The sequence below is a fragment of the Strigops habroptila genome, chromosome 1 (genome assembly GCF_004027225.2).
Source record: "Strigops habroptila isolate Jane chromosome 1, bStrHab1.2.pri, whole genome shotgun sequence".
NCBI lineage: Eukaryota > Metazoa > Chordata > Aves > Psittaciformes > Psittacidae > Strigops > Strigops habroptila.
In genome coordinates, this window is record NC_044277.2 from 50,710,679 (window position 1) to 50,731,624 (window position 20,946).

Sequence of the window (20,946 nt, forward strand, 5' to 3'; positions counted from 1 at the left end):
TCAGACCCCTGCTAGTGTTGGCATCTGGCTCTCAGCTACATGACTTTTTTGCCCTCCATCTCTAGAATAGAGAAAAGCAAATACCCTCAAGCCCAGCTTTGGCTGGAAAGAACAGAGTCTAGTTTTGTAGCTCAGACCTTCCTAATCAGCAACAATACAGAAGTGATTTAAGAAGTCTGATGATTCCAGGCTATATTTGGGGTGCTGTAACTCATTTTGTGTTTAGTCATCACTCATTCTGTGTTTCTGGCTGGATCCACTCAGAGTTCTCTGGTGCATAATTTAAACAGGCAAGACAATTTGCATTTCCCCCTCACTCTTCCCAATTTTCACGTTGCATGTGTTTTGATAGTCCTGTCACCTGCATGTGTGCAGCAGGCCCATTTGAAACCCAACTTATCTTGGATGCTAGCATTTATATAACTACATTTGTATTCACAGCTCTTCAGTGGTGGCAGGAGATCTAAAAAAATAAATAAATGGGGTTTTCTGCCACAAAATCATTTCCCTTTTTCATCTTCTCAATACAATAGAGTGGCAAGTCCAGTTCATCTTACAGAAAGAAATTTGGTTATCCTAAATACAAAAGAGGGGGACTGCACAGATACATGTGCTGGAGTAATCATTTGTATTTAATACCTGTAAGACTCAAAACAAAACAGCTGAAACTTCTAAAAAATCTGCAGCTACAAATATACATAAATCAGTAGCCAAAATATACTGCTTTGCCTGCTTGCATCATCTTCCTCCTATATTTAGAAATCAAATGAAGCCAACAAAACATGCAAGTGTTCAAGAGTTCTACAAAAACCCACTTTTATCTTCCTTGTCTTCTCTTCCCTTTTGCCATTATTAACTATGCTATTTTCCCTTGCATTTTTCTCCTTTAAAGTGTAAAAAGAACTCATTTATGTGCTTAGCTTTTTAACCTGAAAAAGAAAAAAAAAAAAACCTCACAAAACTTTTTCATACAATTTAGCTCGTGTTATTGAGCTTGTTCAATTTGCTCATTGTGGGTTCACAATGTCTAAGTTGATAACCATGCAGATTTAGTTCAGACTATGTAGTATTGTGTGGTTCTGGACATGCCCACCTATGAAATAATCTCATGCCAGATTTGGCAGCAAAAATTATTTCCAAATTCTATTTACCCAAAGGCCTGCCTGCTTTGGCATCCATGCAGATGTGCACTGGTGGTTTGGCTAATAGCCAAAGAGGAGATGATTAACAAAAACTTCTCTTCCCAAAAGCATCTGTTCTTGACACTCCTGAAAAGAGGTCACTGGACTACATGAACCCCTGATCTGACCCCATACAGCTGTTCTTCTGCACCCTGAGGACATGCCACATTTAAAGGGCTTGCAGCTAAACAGTTCATTCCAAGAAAAGACTGATGAAGTACATTTTTGAGTCAATACACAGCCTGCGAAAGACAAGGAGTTTAAAGAACTGCTCAAGAACTGATCAAGATGTTGTGGATAGACATGTACAAGAAGCAACTAAAAACAATGGAAGAAGGCTGGAAGCAAATGGTGGAGATTTATTAATCTGGAACTTTGGGATTCAATCAGGAAGAGCAGACTTACTGGTTAGAGTTAAGTATTCCCTTCCGGCTTTCTATAAGATATTCTAATATGCAACAGTTAGTTTTGAAAAATTAAAGACAAAGGTTTTAAGGATACCTATACATTTCAGATTTTTTCATATAATTTTAATCTAGAAACAAAAATGTATAGAAAAAAAGTCAGCTGAAAGAAGAGGAAATAATGAACACAAAAACCAAATGAAACAGTTCTACAAATTCAACCTTGAAATAAGATGCTTTTTCCTAGCTGTGAGAATAATTAGACATTGAAAGAGCTTATCTGGTAGGTGGTAGACTCAGCAGAGAGTGGAGTCTTTAGACATTAAATATCTAAGAGATTACTCTGTCCAATGTGGGGGAAAAGCCTGAAGTCCCTAATATGCAAAATCCCCCCTCCCCCAACCCCTCCCCCAAAAGAAAACAAACCCCAAGATGACCAGAATAACTATAGAATTTGTGAACATATAGATGTCCCTATATATTCCCTCCTTCACTAACCATGCAAGGAGCAGTTTCAGATATCTACGAGAGCAGGAAAAAAGCCTGTCCCTTCTCTCAAGCTTTTCATGGTGTTGTCCGACATGACTTCACAGCCTCTGTAACCCTGAAGATGCATCTGCCTTTGCTTCAGGTACCTATGAGCAGGGAGCAGGAAAGACTCACCCAGTCCATGTCACTGAGTGGACATATTCCAGAACTTCCATGTGGCACCTTCATATGCCAAGACAACCAACTGCTTGAAGGCTGGATTGGGCACTTTAGGCTCCAAGTGAAGGGGGTGTTGGTTTGGGGTTCTTTCTGCAGACTTTAGCATAATTCTCCTTCACACACAATCTGCATGTGCCATCTCACCAGCTTTCCTGCCATTTTGCAAGTCCTGAGCACTAGAAGCAGTCATACTTGCTCTCTGCCTGCAAGTTTGCTTTCAGGGACCAAACTGTAGCAGGCTAATGAAAGCACCACTGGACACAGATTAGGTCATCTGAAAAAAACTAGATAGCTTAATGCTCAGAAGCAGACAGGCAAGTCAATCTATAGGGTTTCGTAATTTAAGACCTGAAAAGCCCTTATAAACTGCAGGTTTGCTTTTCACTATACCTTTCCTACAAATCATGAGCAGAGTAACAGAAGGGAAGCACAGAGATATTCTTATGAATCATTCTACTGTTCTACTGCACCTCTATTTGTGTTTAACATATGACATTAAGGCCTTTTGAGAGTGTCTAGAATCACAGAGCAAATGACAATAATGTCTTATCAAACAGTCTCCCAAGTATAAATAACATTTCATACAAGTCTTCCATAGCATACATTTACATAACTTTAGAAAAAGCCCACGACAATTTACCTGCCTCACACTGTTCTTCAAAACAGTAAAAATCTATTCAAGACTCTTGGGAAAATGAGTGAGTACATGAAAGATTAACATGCTGTGAAGAAACTGTTCTCCTGGAGCTACTGGAGACCTAAAGATATATTTAGCCTCTTCGAATTGTGGGGTTTTTTCTTACTGCTTTGGAGAAGGGCCATTGTCGGGTCCAGGTTTGGCATTTACCACAGAAGCAGACGAGAGTTATCTTAAGGCTTCATTTTCTTTTCATTGTGTATCCTCCAGCACATCCCCAAGCAAGGGCAGAGCTTGGAAAATCTTGTGTGGCTATTGAGTGACACTACTGACACGCACCCTTCATTTCAGCAAGGGCTGACTAGATGCAGCAAACTACTTTTGTGGCAATAGTAATAGAAAGCTCTTTAAAACGGAAGCTAGTTATCTTGCACCAGTTCTAAGTATTACAGGGATACTTACCATTTAACCATCTTTGACACTGGGACATCTTATTGTCCCAACATTCAGGCTTGTATTTGCCTTAATTTTCATAGCCTCTCTAGGCTATACTGCTGCTGGAGAACTGGCCAGCCTTTCCACAGCAAGATGAAGCCCAGTACAAGCCAGCTTTGGCACTATTTCAGTTTCAGAAGACTCATGACGGAGTTCTTGGATCATTGTCCTTGGCAAGAGGCCCACAAGGGAACCCCCAGGCCAGGATGACTAAACATGTGGGGTGAGGAAGAGGGACACTTTGCCATGCTGGGCAGACCCCCTCCTCTGGAATGCCTCTGTTCTCCCAAAGTCCCTTATCTAAACGTTGGTAAACCTGAGCTCCCACCCTCCAAGGGCCGGCCAGCTCTTCACAGTAGAAATACAACATGCTTTTGATTAACACTCTTTTTCAAGCCTCCATTTATCAAGCTCAGTGATCTCCACAAACTTAAAAAAAAAAGAAAAATAATCAAAGAGCTTGCACCACTTGGTCGGTCTGTCCCCAAAGTCTGTGTATTTACATCCCAGCCCCACAGCAAAACACCATTTGTCTTCCCTTCAACAAGAACAAGCACCATGGTAGGCCACAAGATAAAATTTCCTGTAAGTTCTTACTTAAGGGGAAGGAGAAGCTGAAAAAACCTGGCAGATGTTAGTAATGAGCTCTGCTGACCAGCACGTCATGCTTTGCTGCCAGCCACGCAGCAGAGCAGGGCAGCTTCAGTGGATTAGGTCCCACCAGTTCCTTTGGTGCCTACCTCCACTCCTGTCTTTGGTTAGCCCCACATGTCCCTCAGTGGCATGGAGAATATGGGGAAGTTTTGGTCATCACTATCCTCCTGCAGTGTATTTTCAGTTTTTAGGTAAGTGATTATAGAATCATAGAATAGTTAGGGTTGGAAAGGACCTTAAGATCATCCAGTTCCAATCCCCCTGCCATGGGCAGGGACACCTCACACTAGACCATGCCGCCTAAGACTGTCCAACCTGGCCTTGAACACTGCCAGGGATGAAGCATTTACCACTTCTTTGGGAACCTGTTCCAGTGCCTCACCACCTTCACAGTAAAGAACTTCTTCCTTATATCTAACCTGAACTTCCCCTGGTTAAGCTTGAACCCATTACCTCTTGTCCTATCACTACAATCCCTGATGAAGAGAAGTGATACCCAAGACACTGTTGCAAATCAGTTTTTACCAAGAATACAAGAACTACAAATAGTCACTAGCAATTTAATTAGATCTTCCTTCTAACTCACAGCTGCTATAAGTTGCATACTTCTGTAGTTTCCCCAAGAAATATTTCCAGCTATTTTGCAATTCTCAGCATTGATCTGTAAGTGAAAAATGCAGAGAGTATCAAACAGTTCTTGCCTGTCTTTAGTTTTCATGCAGTATAAAGTTTTCCACCTTCCAAAAACAGGACGGATTTCTATTTAACAATTATGGTTATTGAATATTTGATGCGAGTTAAGTTAAAAGATCTTTTTGGCTTCCCATTTAGCTATTTGCTCAGTTGCTTTTTATCACCTCAGAAACTGGCCCAGAATCTAGATAAAGTTTCAGTTTAATCTTTTTTACTGCTGTAACCGGTAATGTTAGTGTCTCATCACAGGATGGTTTTATTTGGTGCATGTTTCTTCCATCCTCAAAGGGCTCCTACTGAGAATTGTCCCACTTGCTGGCTATGGATTGGGTCCTTTCATTATTCCTTTAGTGGTTTTTGAATGGCCACAGCCTGATTCCCCAGGTGGTCTTGACCTGGTCAGGAGTTTTAATTTTGCCTTTTTTTCCCCTCCCTGCAGTCACTGGGGCCTTGGCACCACCATGTAGTCTCTTCAGAGTAACCCCCATTACAGCTTTGTGGCTTATTGTGATCTTGGTGAATTGAAAGTGTTAGGTCAGAGGTTAGACAAACAGAGAATTTCAAACCCTGCTGTTGACCTTGAAAATTAGAAACTGCCCTTGTCACGCCAGAGTCACCGCAGAGAGCTGCAACAGCCACATCTCACTGGCGCTTTGCAGGGAAAAATAGAGAGGTGACACTTATCATACAAGTACTCATTTGTTACGGTTTTTCTTCTCTGGCTGACCAACAATCTAGTTAGATGTGCCTTCTAACATTTGCAGTTTACTAAATATTTATCTGTTACAGGGAGATGCTGAAAGTAATAGAGCAATCTGAATTCTTCACCTCTAACTACACTGTTACGAATCTGTTGGATAAGGACTTCTGTTTTGCAACAGTTTGTCAGAATTTTACGTTCTTCCATGAACAAGGATTAAAGCAAGTGAATTGTACAAATTATTCAAGCCAGAACATAGCAGTAATTAAGATTCATAATAAAAGTTTTTCTGTAGTGATCTGAGTTAGCAAGGTGAAGAAGAGAAACAAAACCCATTAGATCAGATGTTTTCCATTAGTCTAACACAGAACAACTCACTCTGGGTAGTTACATGTAAGTTGTGTCCAGAAAATGGTGCTTTCTCTCATAAATCTCTAGATGCAAATGTTTGAGTAATCAGTAGGTGTGGATGTGGCCAAAATATTTTCTAATCACAAGTCTAAGTTGTCCACTGGTTCATATTTTCACTTACCACATGAAGTTAGTCAACATCACTTGCAAACATGCTTATTAGTTTTGCTCCATTGTCTAATTAGCATCAGCTCATGCAGAATCAATAAAAAGCTTTCTCTAGAAATTTTATGCCTTACTTCAAATTCAGATCCCACAGCTTGTGTTCTACTTACTGGCTTATATTAAAAAAACAAAAATAAAAAAAATTATATCCTAAGCTAATAGCAGCTCATATTTACTTCCATATCAAATTCTTACACTGCTTTCTAAAACACATCTACTAAACAGTCCAGAATATTGCATGATTAGGAATTGGATGTTCTTGATTTATCAGACAAATACCTAAGAGATTCAAACATTCAGCAGGTCTGGGCCCAGGGCCTAACGTTGTTATTATTATTTTAGTTTATGCCAAGGAGCAATCCCTTCCCTACACAAATATTTTTCCTATAAACCAGTAACAGGACACAGCCAACTGAGCCAGCCAGGGACTTGACATCACCAGCCAGGGTCGATAAGAGCATGTTATTTGCCTGAAAGGTTAACAAAGAAAGTCTCCAGGTCCAATGTGAAGATGTCCAACTGTGCTTGCAGTCACAAAGACTAGCTAATCCTCGATGAGAGTCCAGCTGGAAAAACCCGTAAAGCCCAAGAGGAGATGATTTGAACTCCATTTCTGACCAGATCTTCATATGCATTGTTCCATTGGCAAGATCTAACTATCTGCCTGCTATTGGATTTGCACCACCCTCTTCAGTGCCTTTGCCTTTCTCTGGATGCGCAGCCACTAGTCCCCATGCAGTTCCCACTTCTCCATGCTTCCTGCTCACTGCTCCAACTACTCACTTATTAAAGCTAAGACAAAAAAGGTGCATCACCAACCTACTCCCTCTCAAGCTCCTTAACCACTCCTGTGTGAAACAATTCGATCCTCAGTTTTCTCTCCTTTCTCCTTTCTTACCCTCTACCAACCCCGATACTCTTTATTTCTGCTCTCTTCTATTTTCCACTACCTACTGCACTTCAGCTCTGCTCCTTACTGATCACACACTCTCTGCAACCTGCTGGATTTTAACAACTTCATCCCAGCTGAACATTAGCTAAACATAGCTGGGGGGCGGGGAGTGAGAATCCAAACAAACCACAAACCAATCTCTACTCTGTAGACACTGTCACAACAGCTCTTCAACCACAGGATTCTCCCTGCACCTTAAAGGCACATGCAGTCACGTACAAGATTGCTGAGCCTGTAGGGACTGGAGACAATATTCTGGGAATTCAGAATGTGGTCATAAACACACACATATCCTAGGATATATAAACTAGTTTTTTCTTCAAGTGTTTAACAAGCCCCAGCAAAAGCAAAACCCTTGGTTCTCTTTCAAAAGCCCCCTTCTGACAGATTTGAAATCCCTGCACCAAGCCAGCAGCACAGAATCACCTTAAAGAAATAGAGAGTCCCTCCATTAAAAACAAAAACACACAAACCAAACAAAATTCCCACAAAACCACCAAAACCCACAACACAACAAAAAACCCCACGCTACACATTTTTCCCCATAGCTTTGTCTTCAGCTAACATGGTTCTGCCATTTCACAAACTAACCAGAGAGAGCAGGATATTTGGGAAGAAAGTTCTTAACTTGAATAGTTAACAACTAGGAAAATAGTAAGTAACCAAGAACAATATCTCTGAAAAGTGCTATATAGCCATCACAACAAGTGCAGTATAATTCCACTGAATATAATTCCACTTAGCATTGCCTCAGCAAACAAAGATTTTGCTGTAGCTAAACCCAAGAGATGTAGTATAACAAAGAGGAAGGTTAACACAACATGAATTCATATCCAGTATTAATTTTTTGTATGCATCCTGCTGGGGAGGTCCTTTAAAATAGAAAGTGAACATCCTTATGGTTTTCTCCTGCTGCACTTGTGAGTAGAATTTATTCTCCTACCAGAGAGCACAATTACCTACATCAGTCTCAGGTGCATTAACAGAAGCAAAAATGCTTTCAAATAGGGAGAAAAAACCCCAATGACATAAATATAAATGAATCGGCAAAACTGTATAATCAGATATATTCATGGCCTTTTTTATAATTACAGACAGTGCCCTGGAGGGCAGTCACACAGAAGTAAACACATTTTTTGATTGTCATATGGGTTATATATTGCTAGCTGAAGTGAGAGCAGCATTCTAAGATGAAAGTCAATACAGAACAACTTAAGCTTTTTAAGCTTCTCTTTTATGTATACTTGAGCTGTATATAATCAGGGACATCCATCTTAGAAAAACGTTCTTCCAACACACTGAGATTACTGCTGCCTGGAAGATTTTTCAATCCCATTTCACTTACAGCTCCTGACAATGTTAGTGACAGCCATGTCAGAGCATTAAGTAAAATTGTGAAAATTAATTACATGCTATTTGTTTAACTTCTCTTATCATCTGTCTCTGCTCCTTCAATTTGAAAATTCATTGGCTCATCTAAATCATCTTCATCTCACACTGTTAGTTACCTAGCCCCACATTTGCATTAAACATTATCTCCTTTTCTTCAGGAAAGGAACAAATTTAAACAAATGGAAAACTCTTAAAGTGTTTATGCTCCATTAAAACTTAATTCTGCTTTTAATCCTGAATTAGAGTGTGGATAGATTCATTCATATTAAATAGAACTCGAATCTCTGTAGTCCCTTTTTCTTTAATGAGGATAACAGAAAGACTATGCTACTCATTGTGAGCAGGGGTATCCCTTTCTCGTCCTATTATTTAGTTTTGCTTTATTACAGGTGTTCAAAACTGTACTCTATTCTATAGCTCCCTTTTCAGCTTTCGTTAGCTACATATTCGCAGAACAGAGCAAGAACTGCAAGGAACACAGTTATTTAGGAAGGGAGAGGCAGATGAGAAATGCTATTCTCCCTGGTTGTTAGAACATAGTTTTTTGGCTGAAATACTCCTTTTACCGTGGCAGGCTATTTCTAGACACCACGTACAGGTCCAATAGTTACCATAAGACAAGCTGCAATACTGGCATGCTTGGCAATATCTGTTAGTGGGATTTGCTACTCATAAGATCCCTTAAAAAAGCCCCAAAGCAGAACATCATTGAAATGTTGTCAATACACCAGGTGCAAGTTATAAAAAACACCTGACTATCTACTAGCACATCTCAGCTCCACTAGTTCTGTTTCTATCTCAAGAAGTCGAGTCCCACTAAGACCAGAAGCAACAGATATTCAGCCAAATCACATAATTTTCAGAATTAAATATAGCATTTAATACCTTTATGCATCAATTCGCCTTTTAAAATCACTTCAGTTCTTTGTTTGAAGGAGTGATATTACTTTGCAGAAAGCCTTGTTCTGTAAAGCCCTGTAATACTAAACCCTTCCCTTTGCTCTTTAGCCATGGAGGAGAGTTACTAAGTAATGAATCCTTCCCCTGTCATAGCAAAGATGTACTTAAAGCAACCCCACATGTGTCAAGACTCCCTTTTTGGGATCAGCTCCTGCGGATTTGCTCTGAGGTCACTGGGGTCTTGGGGAGTGTGTGAGGGTTGATTTTTGCATCTGTCAACCCCTGTACTTCTACCAGCCCTCTGACAGCTGCCTTACCATATTTCCTTCTGCAGGTTTCCCAAGAGCAGTATGTGACAGGGCAGATCAGGCTGTGTATTCTGCTGAGGACAAAAGGGATATGTGTGGCAATCAAGGACCAGACCTTGATTGCCATACATCTTTCCTTTGAATAAGGCTTTGCCAGGGAAAGCACAACGTACTTTCAGCAGAGCAGCTCAGTCTAGCAGAGGCTTGATTAAGCCAGAAACCCTTGCAATGGTGTGAGCTGCTGCTATGCTGTCCCATGACTCCTAACTTACTGTGCAGGGTTTGGCTGTGCTTTGCTGTCCAGCAGAGGTGTGCAAGAAGCGGACACTTCAGCTGTCCCCAGAGGGTAAACCCTGCTGGCAGTGTGGAGCTTTTAGAGATTTTCTGAAATATTTAGTGAAGAAAGTGTTCACCTGAACGTGGAAACACAAAGTGCTGCTCTCCCTCTGGACAGGAGGTGGCAAAAGCAAGGGGAAAGGTATGGGGAAAAAAAGAAACCTGAGGATTAACTGTGACCTTGCCAGTGGAAAGCTTTCTGGATTTAAGCGCCATCACTCCTGACTATTCTGTAACTTGCAAGCTTGCAACTCTCCTGATCTGATGCAAGTAGTGACATACCTGAAAGATGGGAAAAGCCTGCCGGTCCAGGCTCTCTTTCCTAGGAAGTGAACAGCAGGAACTGCTGATAGGATAACCCAAATGAGTCCACAGACAGGTCCACAACTCTCGCCACTACACCATTCAGATCACATAGTCAAATTGACTGCTGTGGCAACGTTCACAAAATAGTTTGCTTTTCCACATGAAGCAGCAAAACTGAGCCCATAATTATTTATTGCCCAATCCTACCTCCAAGTAAGATGAAGAGGTCAGGAGTGTTTATCAGTTGTGTAACATGTGCAGAAGGAAAGCCAGCTGCACTGCCATAGGCTGTGGACCACACCACCCGTAACTCCTAAGTTACAGGTAACAAAGAAGCATAAAAGCAACTAAAACTACTCAGAAACCCATTAAAAATAAAGTCCCACAATCTTACCTGATAGAAGCAATGAATTGTCTGGTTTGGGTCAGGGTAATTTAAGTAATAATTACATTTTTAGCAAAGTCTGCCAAGTGATAAATGGAAAGCATAAATCACAACTGGATGAGTTTGTTCAACAGCACTAGGAAGTTTCCTTCTTGGAGAAGGAAGAGAGGAGAAAGCCTCATTCTCTAATAAAGACAAATTGGAAATCTTTCTTGTAGTCAGATCAAAATGCTATCCTTCTTGAATAGCATTTTACAAGCTTTCTGAAACATGTTTTCTTTCAAATTCATATATCTTCAAAAAGCTCTCTTCCCCTCTGTTCCTCCCAGGTGAACCCTCCACTTCCTTCCACTCCAGTTTCTGCAAGCGCTTGCAGCCAGACACTGAGTTGCTTCCTACCCTTTAATTGCTGTCAGCAACTATCAGGACAAGGAAGATGGGAATGTGAATATTCACCGAACTGCAGCCAGCAATGCAGGGTAGGTAACTGCTTGCTGGCCAGTTTGCAGGCAAAGTCCCCACACCTTTCCTTTCTCCCCTCACTACACTGTTGGAGGCACATGTAGATGAGCACCCTGGCATTGCCTTAAGCAGCCCAAAGTTAGTTACCACATGCCTATACTCTGAATTATAGGGCATTAACTTTCCTTTACAAAACAGAGGTATTCAGTCACATTTCAAGTGAGAAGTGGCTGGGAGGGGAAAGCAGTGTTCCTCCTCTCAAAGGGTCAGACTGTGAATTATCAGGTACATTTCAACAGCTTGAACACTAACCCAGAAAGATTTACGGAGAAGAGTTGCTGCAACTACAGAGAAGCTGAAGGGATTTCAGTGTAACATATACTTTGCTTTTGGTTACCTTAGTTATTGAACCCTTTATCTGAACACAAACTCAACAGACAATCCACAGACAAATCCCCAGTGTGATACTTAAAGGCAGTCGGTGTAAATAATGCATAACAACAGATGGAGCCTCTGGCCAGCACAGGGATGATTCAAGTTACACATTCTCAGACTTCACCCAACATGGTGTGCAGATTCCAATTGCAGTTTATGCACCGAAATATTTGTGACACTTCACTGCCACCAAGAGCTTCGAAAGACATATTGTGCTATTTATTTTTTGAAACAGGCCTTCGTCTTGACTTCAGGGGAGAAGATACTGAAAAACAATAATGAGCAAACGCTATTCTTTTTCATGGCAAGTTTTCCCTCCCAACCAATTATAAATTTTCATTACACAGGGAAGCAAGTGTTTCACTTCTAGGACTTCTTTCTTTGCTTCTAATTAATAACAGTGACTCTTATTTCTGGTGCAAAGATTGTTATGATTAAAGAGAATCAAAACGTCAAGGAACAGGCAGCAAGAACACAGGATGTTATTCTTCTCAAGAGCAGAGATCTCATTAGCAGGAATTGAATGTAGTAATAAAAGTCAGAAGACAAAGGGGAACGTTTGCACTAAAGTACATCAAGATGTTCTGTAGCAAGTCCTACCCAAAGTCAATAGGCGCTTTATGAAAAGGATGCACGGACCTTTACATTTTGCAGTATGAGGATCTCTGACCCTAAATACACATCCAACAGGTTTTGCAAGAGACCATAATCTTTCACCTGCAACTGTAGCAGGCTGCAGCCGCAGAATGTTGCACTCTTACTTCCTCACTCCTTACTCAGGTCTGTCATTTCTCCTCATTCACCTATGTGAAATGAAGGAGCTGAAGTTGCCCTAGCAAGTCTGGTCTGGTCCCGTCCAGTCCAATACCCCACCACCAGTCATTATATAAACTCCTTGAAAGGCAACCAGATGACAAAGCTCTATAGCACTATATAAAATCAAACCCTTCACAGCTGCTGATTTTGAGTTTTACTTTACAAAGAGCAGGTATTCAGTATTTGCTAAGGTGTTAAGTGGAAAGAAATCAACATATCAGTTCTCGGTTTTGATGCTATCTGGGTTCTTTTCAGCATTAAAAACCAAAACCAAGACCACCAAATTAACCAAAACCCAAAGCCGCAGCACAACCCTTCTGTTTCTTTCTAGTCCTTCATTTGAATATATGACCCATGATATCTCAAATAGATGTTTTATTGAAAAGGATTGTGTTCTTTAGAATTCTAGCATTTGTTTCTATAACCACCAGTAACACAAAACTACTAAAATAAAAGAATTCTGCTCTCTCATATGTGCTATTGTTTCCTGTGAGGATTTCCACTGTGTTTTTGAAACCTCATGGTACAGGACACAACCCCAATTACACATTTCCAGAACAAGTAGCAATCATTTAGATGAAAATTTCCTTCTATTATTTTCTCTTATTTGATTAAATCATAATAATTCAATCTGATTATTTCCTCCTTGCTTAAGGACTTATATGAGCCGCATTTATGCAATCTGGGGTTTGGAGTAACACAGATGATTCCATATTTCTGATGTGTTACAAACACAAGAAGTGGAAGCAATTTTTTATGTTACTTAATTAACCACAGGTCAAGCAGTTACCAGTTGTAGAAGGGATAAAAGTAATAATTCACAAAGTATGTATAAGACCATCATCACTTGCATATGTTAGAACAGTGCCTGAGGGCAAGCATCTAATAGAAAGTCACTGATCTGGCAAGACGCAAACAACTCAGCCCTTATCCTTGGAAAGGTATTAGATCCTGAATGCATGAGACCAACAGAGGAAGCAGGTAGAAAAATAGGACAGAGATAAAACAAGCAGAGTATAAGATTATTGGCTAGGTTTGTTTTGTTGTTGTTCTGGTTTTTTCTTTTTCAACTTTTAGTCCAGAGCTTGCTTGGAAAAGCAGGGAGAAAGCCCAATGAAAGGCAGGAAAGTAAGGGAATTAACTAGAAGATGGGAGTTAGCCCAAGTCAGAAAGGCAGAGATACCTCTCAAAAAGCCACCCAACCACACAAGGCAGAACAACTCCCACAAACACAGATGCTCCAAGCCCACTATCAGCAGTAACAGTACCTTTTCCTGGTAATTTCTGCTTCTTAATCCTCACAGTGTAGTTTCTCCCTAGATTGCCCCCAAAGTTTGAAATCCAACACAGTTGAGATAGAAACAAGAGCCAAACCTCTCAATAGGAGTGCAATCCGTTGTCTTGTACTTGGGGGTGGTAGGGAGATGAGTGGTGCCAGCTGGAACTTGTCTCACCTAAGGTACATGAAGTAGATCTGCACACCTGCTTTCCCATCCTTCACAGGTGGGCATAGAGCTTGTCATGCTTACTAAGGGAAGTATCCAGAATAATTCAGTATGGACTTATTATAGAAATACTGCAACAATAAAGTCAAGTGATTAAGTTATGCTCCACTAGTGCGCACACATAGAACATCCTTGTGATGTTCCTTATCTTTTACTTTGCTTTCCTGGTTGATAAGCTGGTGGATGGAAGTGTAGCAGGGGTTATTAGGTGGTGCAAAGGCGAGAATAAGAGTAGGCATGTGTGCATGTCAGGAGATGGATAGCATAGTAATTGCAGCAATATCTAGACTGTGATGCTGAAAACACTGCGGGGAAAACAAACATGAGCCCTGAGCTCTGAAGTGTGATTCTTTTACTTTCCAGCTAGGAGCAGAAAGCAATTTGATGAGATTTGCTGCTCTAATAAAAAAGAGATTGTGTAACAAAGCTGTGGCTGCAGCATGCCTAGCTGTTTAGCCTACAGGTAAGGTAGAACTAAAACCTCCCAAGCTGGGTCCCACCAAGCTGTAAAGTAGCATGAGGTCTTCAGGTTGCCTCAATAGCCAGGGGTCATACTTGTGTGGTGTGCCTGCATCTGTGACTTTAGCTGGTACCCAAGGGATACCTCTGCATGCTGCTTTTGGACCTCAGATGGTCTTTGCCAAAGCAGTGGGGAGATTTTGTGTTGGAAAGCAGGTTGGGCAGTATTGCAAGGCACTGCAGCCACCACTGGATAAAGCACTAGTGGAAGCGTGATAGGAAAAAAATCAAGTCAGAGCTGGGAGGAAAAAGTGCGCAAGGTGGCAACAGTGATGGTTTGGGCAGGGCTATGAGTCTGGGAGGCAGGTGCAATGTAATGTACATTATGTGAGAGGGAAATGAGGCTTCATGTGGCCATCACTTTCCTAAGGAAGCGCTAATTGTCACATAAACTACTTAGGCTTTCCTCTGGCTGAAATTACTACCTCAGAATGTGATTACTTGACGATAATAGGCTGTATCTTCAGCAGCTGTAAATCTGCATGGCTCTGTGAACGCTGGAGCAGTTGCACTGATTTAAACCAGCTAAATACCTGGCCCTGAACATCGCACAAGCACTGACTAAAGAGGTATCCTCTGCCTACTGGATTTATGGGCATGCTCTGGATGGGTTCGTCCTTACAATTAGCCCCTTGGCATGGTCCTGATGCTTTGAGTCCGGAGCCAGCTCAGCCGCGCCTGAGATGTACAGCTTGTGCGCTTAGCCTTGACCAAAGTTCCCTGCTGCCCATGTGCCATGCAGGGAGACAGCAATGCTGCACCCTGATGCCCCGTTGGGATACAGCTGAGGCAGGTGCTCAGTCTTAGGGCTGGGAAATGCCCTGGCTTCCTCTGTGGCACTGCTCTCCCAGGGAGAGGAGCATCCCTGCCAAGCCTGGGTTTCATCAGTGCTGCAGTGGGATGCGAAAGGACTCACAGAGCTGCTGCACAGCACTCCACGCTACGTGCATCCCCACGCAGTCTGACCATTAGCAAGCATAAGAGAAGGTATTAGACCTTGCCTGCTAAATTACAGTTTCCCTAGCTATTTTTGTCTCAAGGTTCTCTGCGTAAAGCTCATTTGGCACTGTATCTCTACAATGTCTATTTACATAATTAAGAGTGGCTTCTGCTCTAACCCACAACCTAGGCTTTTTCTTGTGGTGGAAGGAGGTTGAAATGCACACATTGCTTTTGAAATCTGTCTCTGAACATTTCTTTTAGCAGCAACTGCAGATCATATCTCATAAACAGCCACATTTTTCAATACAAGATTCACATTTGTTAGTTCTAATCTAATTATTTATAGAAATGCCCTTTTCTTGTGATCCATATTATTCTCAAACCTTAGTGGTTTCTTGCTGTGAAAAATGATTCACACTGGGCTGAATGTATTATGGTAGCTGCATATTTGTTCATTGCCATGCATTTTCTGATCAAGAAAAATGTCTCTGGAAATGGTTCCTGGGAAACTGCTCTCATGAAGAATGCTGCCAGTGGGCTACTCCAGTCCCCAAATGTTAAGGATGCTCCCAAAGTTAATTGGAAATGCTTGCAGAGGTGTAAGTAAAAGTCCTTACGCATCTTCTAGCAAATATTTATAGCATCTATTTTCTCCTTATTTTGCAACAGATGTTTTAAGGCATTTACCCTCATGAAAGATTGGCTGTTTTAATTTACAGTTAAAGTTAATTGTAGTGGTTGGATGGACCCACACAGGTTTAAGCTGACAGTCAAAATGAGAACTGGAAAGTTTAAATGTTTGTGCAAACATTTACCAAACCCATCTGGTCCTTGAAACCAGCTGCAAACCAGGTTGCCCATGGGACTGAGGCTATAGTCCTTCCAAGATAGGGTGTAAGTGAAAAGGAAAAGAAGTTATCATGAAGGGAATTGACCTCAGTTTTGGTGAGCTTAAAGAGCATCATTCAAATCTGGTTTGCTGCAGGACCACACCGGCCCGCAGACGGTCAGAAAAACGCGTGCAGCATTCAGACTGCCCTTTCCCCCATTTCACACGCACTCATTTTGGGACCAAAATGCAGCTGCTAAGCAAATGTGTGTGCACAGTTGATGTCAGGCTGTGTGCCCCAATACACAGGCTAGCTCTCAGTGCCCTGGTCTCATCTACTGACCTCTCGTCAAGCACATTCCTGTCCCACAGCTGCAGAGCAAAATCTCACTGTCAGTGGTGCTGAGGTTGCTCATTGCTCCCACAGGTCTCAGGAAGGCTGCAAACAGCAGAAACCTCAGTGTGCCTCAGCGCCAAGGGGGGCTTTGCTGCCCCTCTTTACACATGCTCCCCACTCTTTGAAATTCTCCATAGCAAATTTTAATAGCCCTATTCAAGGTGAAAGCTTCTAACCAGTGGGAGTTTTTTCCTTGTAAGATACATTTTTATCTTGGAGTGGAGAAAGAGATATTTTTTGCACTACTGAGAAAGTCCCTACCCATGTATTTTAAAGGATGGCATTACTTGTTATACAAAATCACTCAGGCAATCCATATTAACATGTTAATTATGATTCAACAAGTTTTCCACAACAGCCTAAAATGAATGTTAATTTGTTTGGGTAAGTTTTGTTAAGAACTACTGTACCATGGTTAACAGAAAACAGATCATTGCCAGAAGGGTTTGCTTTGTCAAGTGTCATCCTAATTGATGACAAGCAGCCACACAGGGAGTGTTGAGCTGGGAGCAGGAGAAGGTTTTTCCCTCCATGGTTGAGCTGGGTTATACGACCCCACCACTCTGCAAACTGTGAAAAGGAGAATTGTAAGCTGGTTGTGTTTCTATCAATAAATGGACTCATTAGTGTCGCATGATGACTTGGCCTCCTGTTTACCTCGATAACCGTGGAGTACTGAATTTCTGTCATTTCTGATTTCTCCCTTTCGCATCGCAGCTGCTCAGCGTAGACATGATTTCAAAGGCAATTAAAGGACCTAAGACAGGAGTAGGAGTGAGAGGGAAGACACTGTGTGTTAATTAGATGTTTTGCAAGTAATTGACCCAGTCATGCAAAGGGAATAGCTGAGATTTGTTGTTGCTGTTGCTATTTTCACTGCTCACAAATCTGAAGCAGTTTTACACTGAATTGACTTAAAGCTTATATCAGACATTCGGAGCTTCAATAATCAAAGGTTTTGTTCTTTGGGGGTTTTGGGGTAGAATAAAGGACCCACTTCTCAACCGTACTTAGAATCATAGAATCAACTGGGTTGAAAAAGACCTTTAAGATCATCAAGTCCAACCATTACCCCATCAATGCCAAGGCCACCACTAAACCATTTAAAATAATCTACACCAAAACAATACTTGACATTGTTTTCTAGAATAAGGAATATAAGCATATATATAAATATAAAAACTATTTTCACAAGGAGTCAAACACATTCAACATTTTGGTATTTTTACCCCAATAATCCATTGGTAAACCATAAAATTTAAAAAAAATAATGTGACCAGAAAAGATTCTACGAGCTGGGATATAAATCATTACCCTTACCTATTTTTATAAATTTCATGAGGAATAATAATAAAAGAATAACTTTTTTCTTAAATGAAACTAGATTTGTGCTATCAAGCTATGTGTGTATCTGCTGCACTTCCCTTCTTCTTCCACAGCCTTTGAATGCTGCTGGACAGCTTCAAGGAGGCTGCTAGCAGAGGTGCCTGGCTGACGCTCTGGAACGTGGAGCAAGATGCCTGACGGAAGAGAGATCATGTTAGTGCCCTCACTGAAAGAGCCCATGAAAGAAACCAGATAGGAAAAAAAAAGTGCAGAAAAACAGATTTCATCATTTCTACACGCAGCAGGGGGTGCTGTGCTTCAGAGCTGAGCTGCTCTACTTTCTAGGTGAACTCAGGAATATTAATGGTAATTGAAACAATTATAGAAGAAATACTGAAGAAATACTGCATTTGGATGCATATGGCTTTCTTTCTCACGTTTACAGGCTTTATCTCAACAGCAGAACATCTATTTTTTGCTCAGGTAAGGTGCTGATGCACTTCTTCCATGTCATGCTTGCATGATTTCTGCCTGGGCAGTAAGGCTCTTTCACCAGTAGAAAGGGGGCAGCTTTGTATTAGTAGCTAGTGTGAGCTGAGAGACTGGAGAATTAACAAGCAGAATTAGTGGTTTTGCCAGCAGATATTTATCTTAGATTAGAAAAGGTGTTAGGAGAGATTAGCTGGGGATGGGCTTGGAGATAGTGATAGCGGTCAGTAGGGACATTAGAGGGCACTCAGGGACGAGACTTTCTGCACCACAGCATTCCCCAGGCTGAGGAGAAGGTTTGTGTCAGGTATTGCTCAGTGCCTGGCAGGGGGAGATGGGTGGACGCAGCAAGAAAGTGACCATGTTCGTGTTGGCTCTGAGTGACCATTACTACTGTGCTCCTGTAAATGACTCTTCCATCCCTAGAAACCAGGTGGTCTGATGCCTTCAGGGTCCTGGGGCAGTCTGCATGGAGAGGAAGCCCCCACATGTGTAGTATTCATGGTCTTTAAAAAGATGTCCCACAATAAGCTACTATGGGAAATAAGGGTAAAAGACTGGAAGGTAAAATGCTTCTACAAAGCAAAGAAAAAGGAAAATTGAGAGAGTAATTTTTAACAGCCTCGGCTCTGCCCTGGGCATATGTTGAGTATAAATTCCGAGGGGACAAAGTCGATAAACTTAACAGGGAATACCAAAGGTGTTCCGTAAACTGCATCTGCTCATTCGAAAAAAGCCGATGCTGCAGTGAGCGTCCACAGGACTGTAAAGTCACATTGTTCAAGTGCCTTCCCAAAACAAAGGAGTACCCAGAGGGCAGCAGCTCTGAGCATCGGTAGCTCTGGAGGGAATGCAGCCCTGCTGCAGTGGCACAGTATCCCCTCTACCGCACATCTGGCTTCTGGACAGGAATTAATTTCGTAAAAAAAACAAAGAAAGAAACAAACCCCACCCAAACCAAACAAACATACAGCCATACAAAACAAACAACCTTTTCCTACTGGTTGCCTGGTCTTCTTGCACCAAAACAATAACAGCACTAACAACAATAGGAGCTTAGGATGGGGAAATTGAATGTTTAGGAAAGTGAAGGTTAATCTTCAAAGAAACAGAGTAATAATAAAGCTTGAAAGAGAAGTATGTTTTGTGGATGAGTTGTATGCTTTTGTTAAATTGTTTTTTTACTTCTGGAAATTAATAATTTTAATTTCATTGATAGTGAATGAGCTTTAGGTTTTGCTTTGGCTCCCTTGATGCTTTACCCTCATCTTTTTTAGCTGCTGCTGACCGCGCTGCACTCAGCCTGACCAACTAAACCCTGCTCAGGGTTAGCCTGAATGTCTAAACCCCACTCAGCCACCCACAGGAAGGATGAATTATCATAGAATTGTTTGGCTTGGAAGGGACATTAAAGATCATCTTGTTCCAACCCCCCTGCCATGGGCAGAGACATCTTCCACTAAGACCAGGTTGCACCAAGCCCCATCCAACACGGCCTTGGACACTCCCAGGGATGGGACATCCACAGCTTCTCTGGGGAACCTATTCCAGTGCCTCACCACCCTCACAGTGAAGAATTTTTTCCTAATAGCTAATCTAAATCTACCTTCTGTCATCTTAAAGCCACTCCCCTTTGTCCTGTCACTTAAGTGCCCTTTTAAAAGTTCTCCAGCTTTCTTATAGGCCCCCTTTAGGTACTGGAAGGCTGCTATAAGATCTCTCTGGAGCCTCCTCTTCTCCAGGCTGAACAAGCCCAACTCTCTCAGCCTGTCTCCATAGCAGAGGTGCTCCAGCCCTCTGATCATCTCCAGGGCCTCCTCTGGGCTCACTCCAACAGCTCCACATCTCTTTTGTGTTGGGGGCCCCAGAGCTGGATGCAGTACTGCAGGAGGGTCTCACAAGAGCAGAGGGGGAGAACTACCTCCCTCGACCTGCTGATCACACTCTTTTTGACGTAGCCCAGCACACAGCTGGCTTTCTGTGATAAAGCAGACTCATCCTAGTAGGGAACGTCTTGCAGTAGCTTTAGTGTTTAATACACTTTTTTGATTCTTAGAAGTTACTTACAGCTTAAATAATCGACCACAGTTTATGCTCGGCATTACAATAGTCTCAGAGAAACAGAGTATATCAGAAGGGATCCTCTGGAATCCGATATTTGCACGGACGATGTCCCCGCGGTGGCTGCTCCCTCCGCGGAGGGGCGTGGAGCCAGCACGGCGGCCGTGGCGGTGGCGGCGGCTTGGCGCCAGGTGGCGCTATGGCACCGCCCGGCACGGGCAGGGGCACCATCCGGACGTGCCCGTTTCCCTCCATGTAATCAGTATCAACGCGGTTTATTAAACACTCACATCGCCTGACGTTTTTAATCCCATTAATTATTCGGGAAGAGTAGTTTTAGTTTATTAGACTGTTTGTCTTCCTCACTTCCCCCTTGGGCTGAGTCTCTTGTATTTGTCACCAGAGGGATGTGGCACATCGTTTCTGTGGAGAAATACTTGTCTGGGAACTCGAATGGATTTATACTGCATGGGAAGATTTTCGGGTGAAGTTGGATTCTTCTTCCAAAAGTAGAAGTCGGGTAGGTGACACAAAGGCT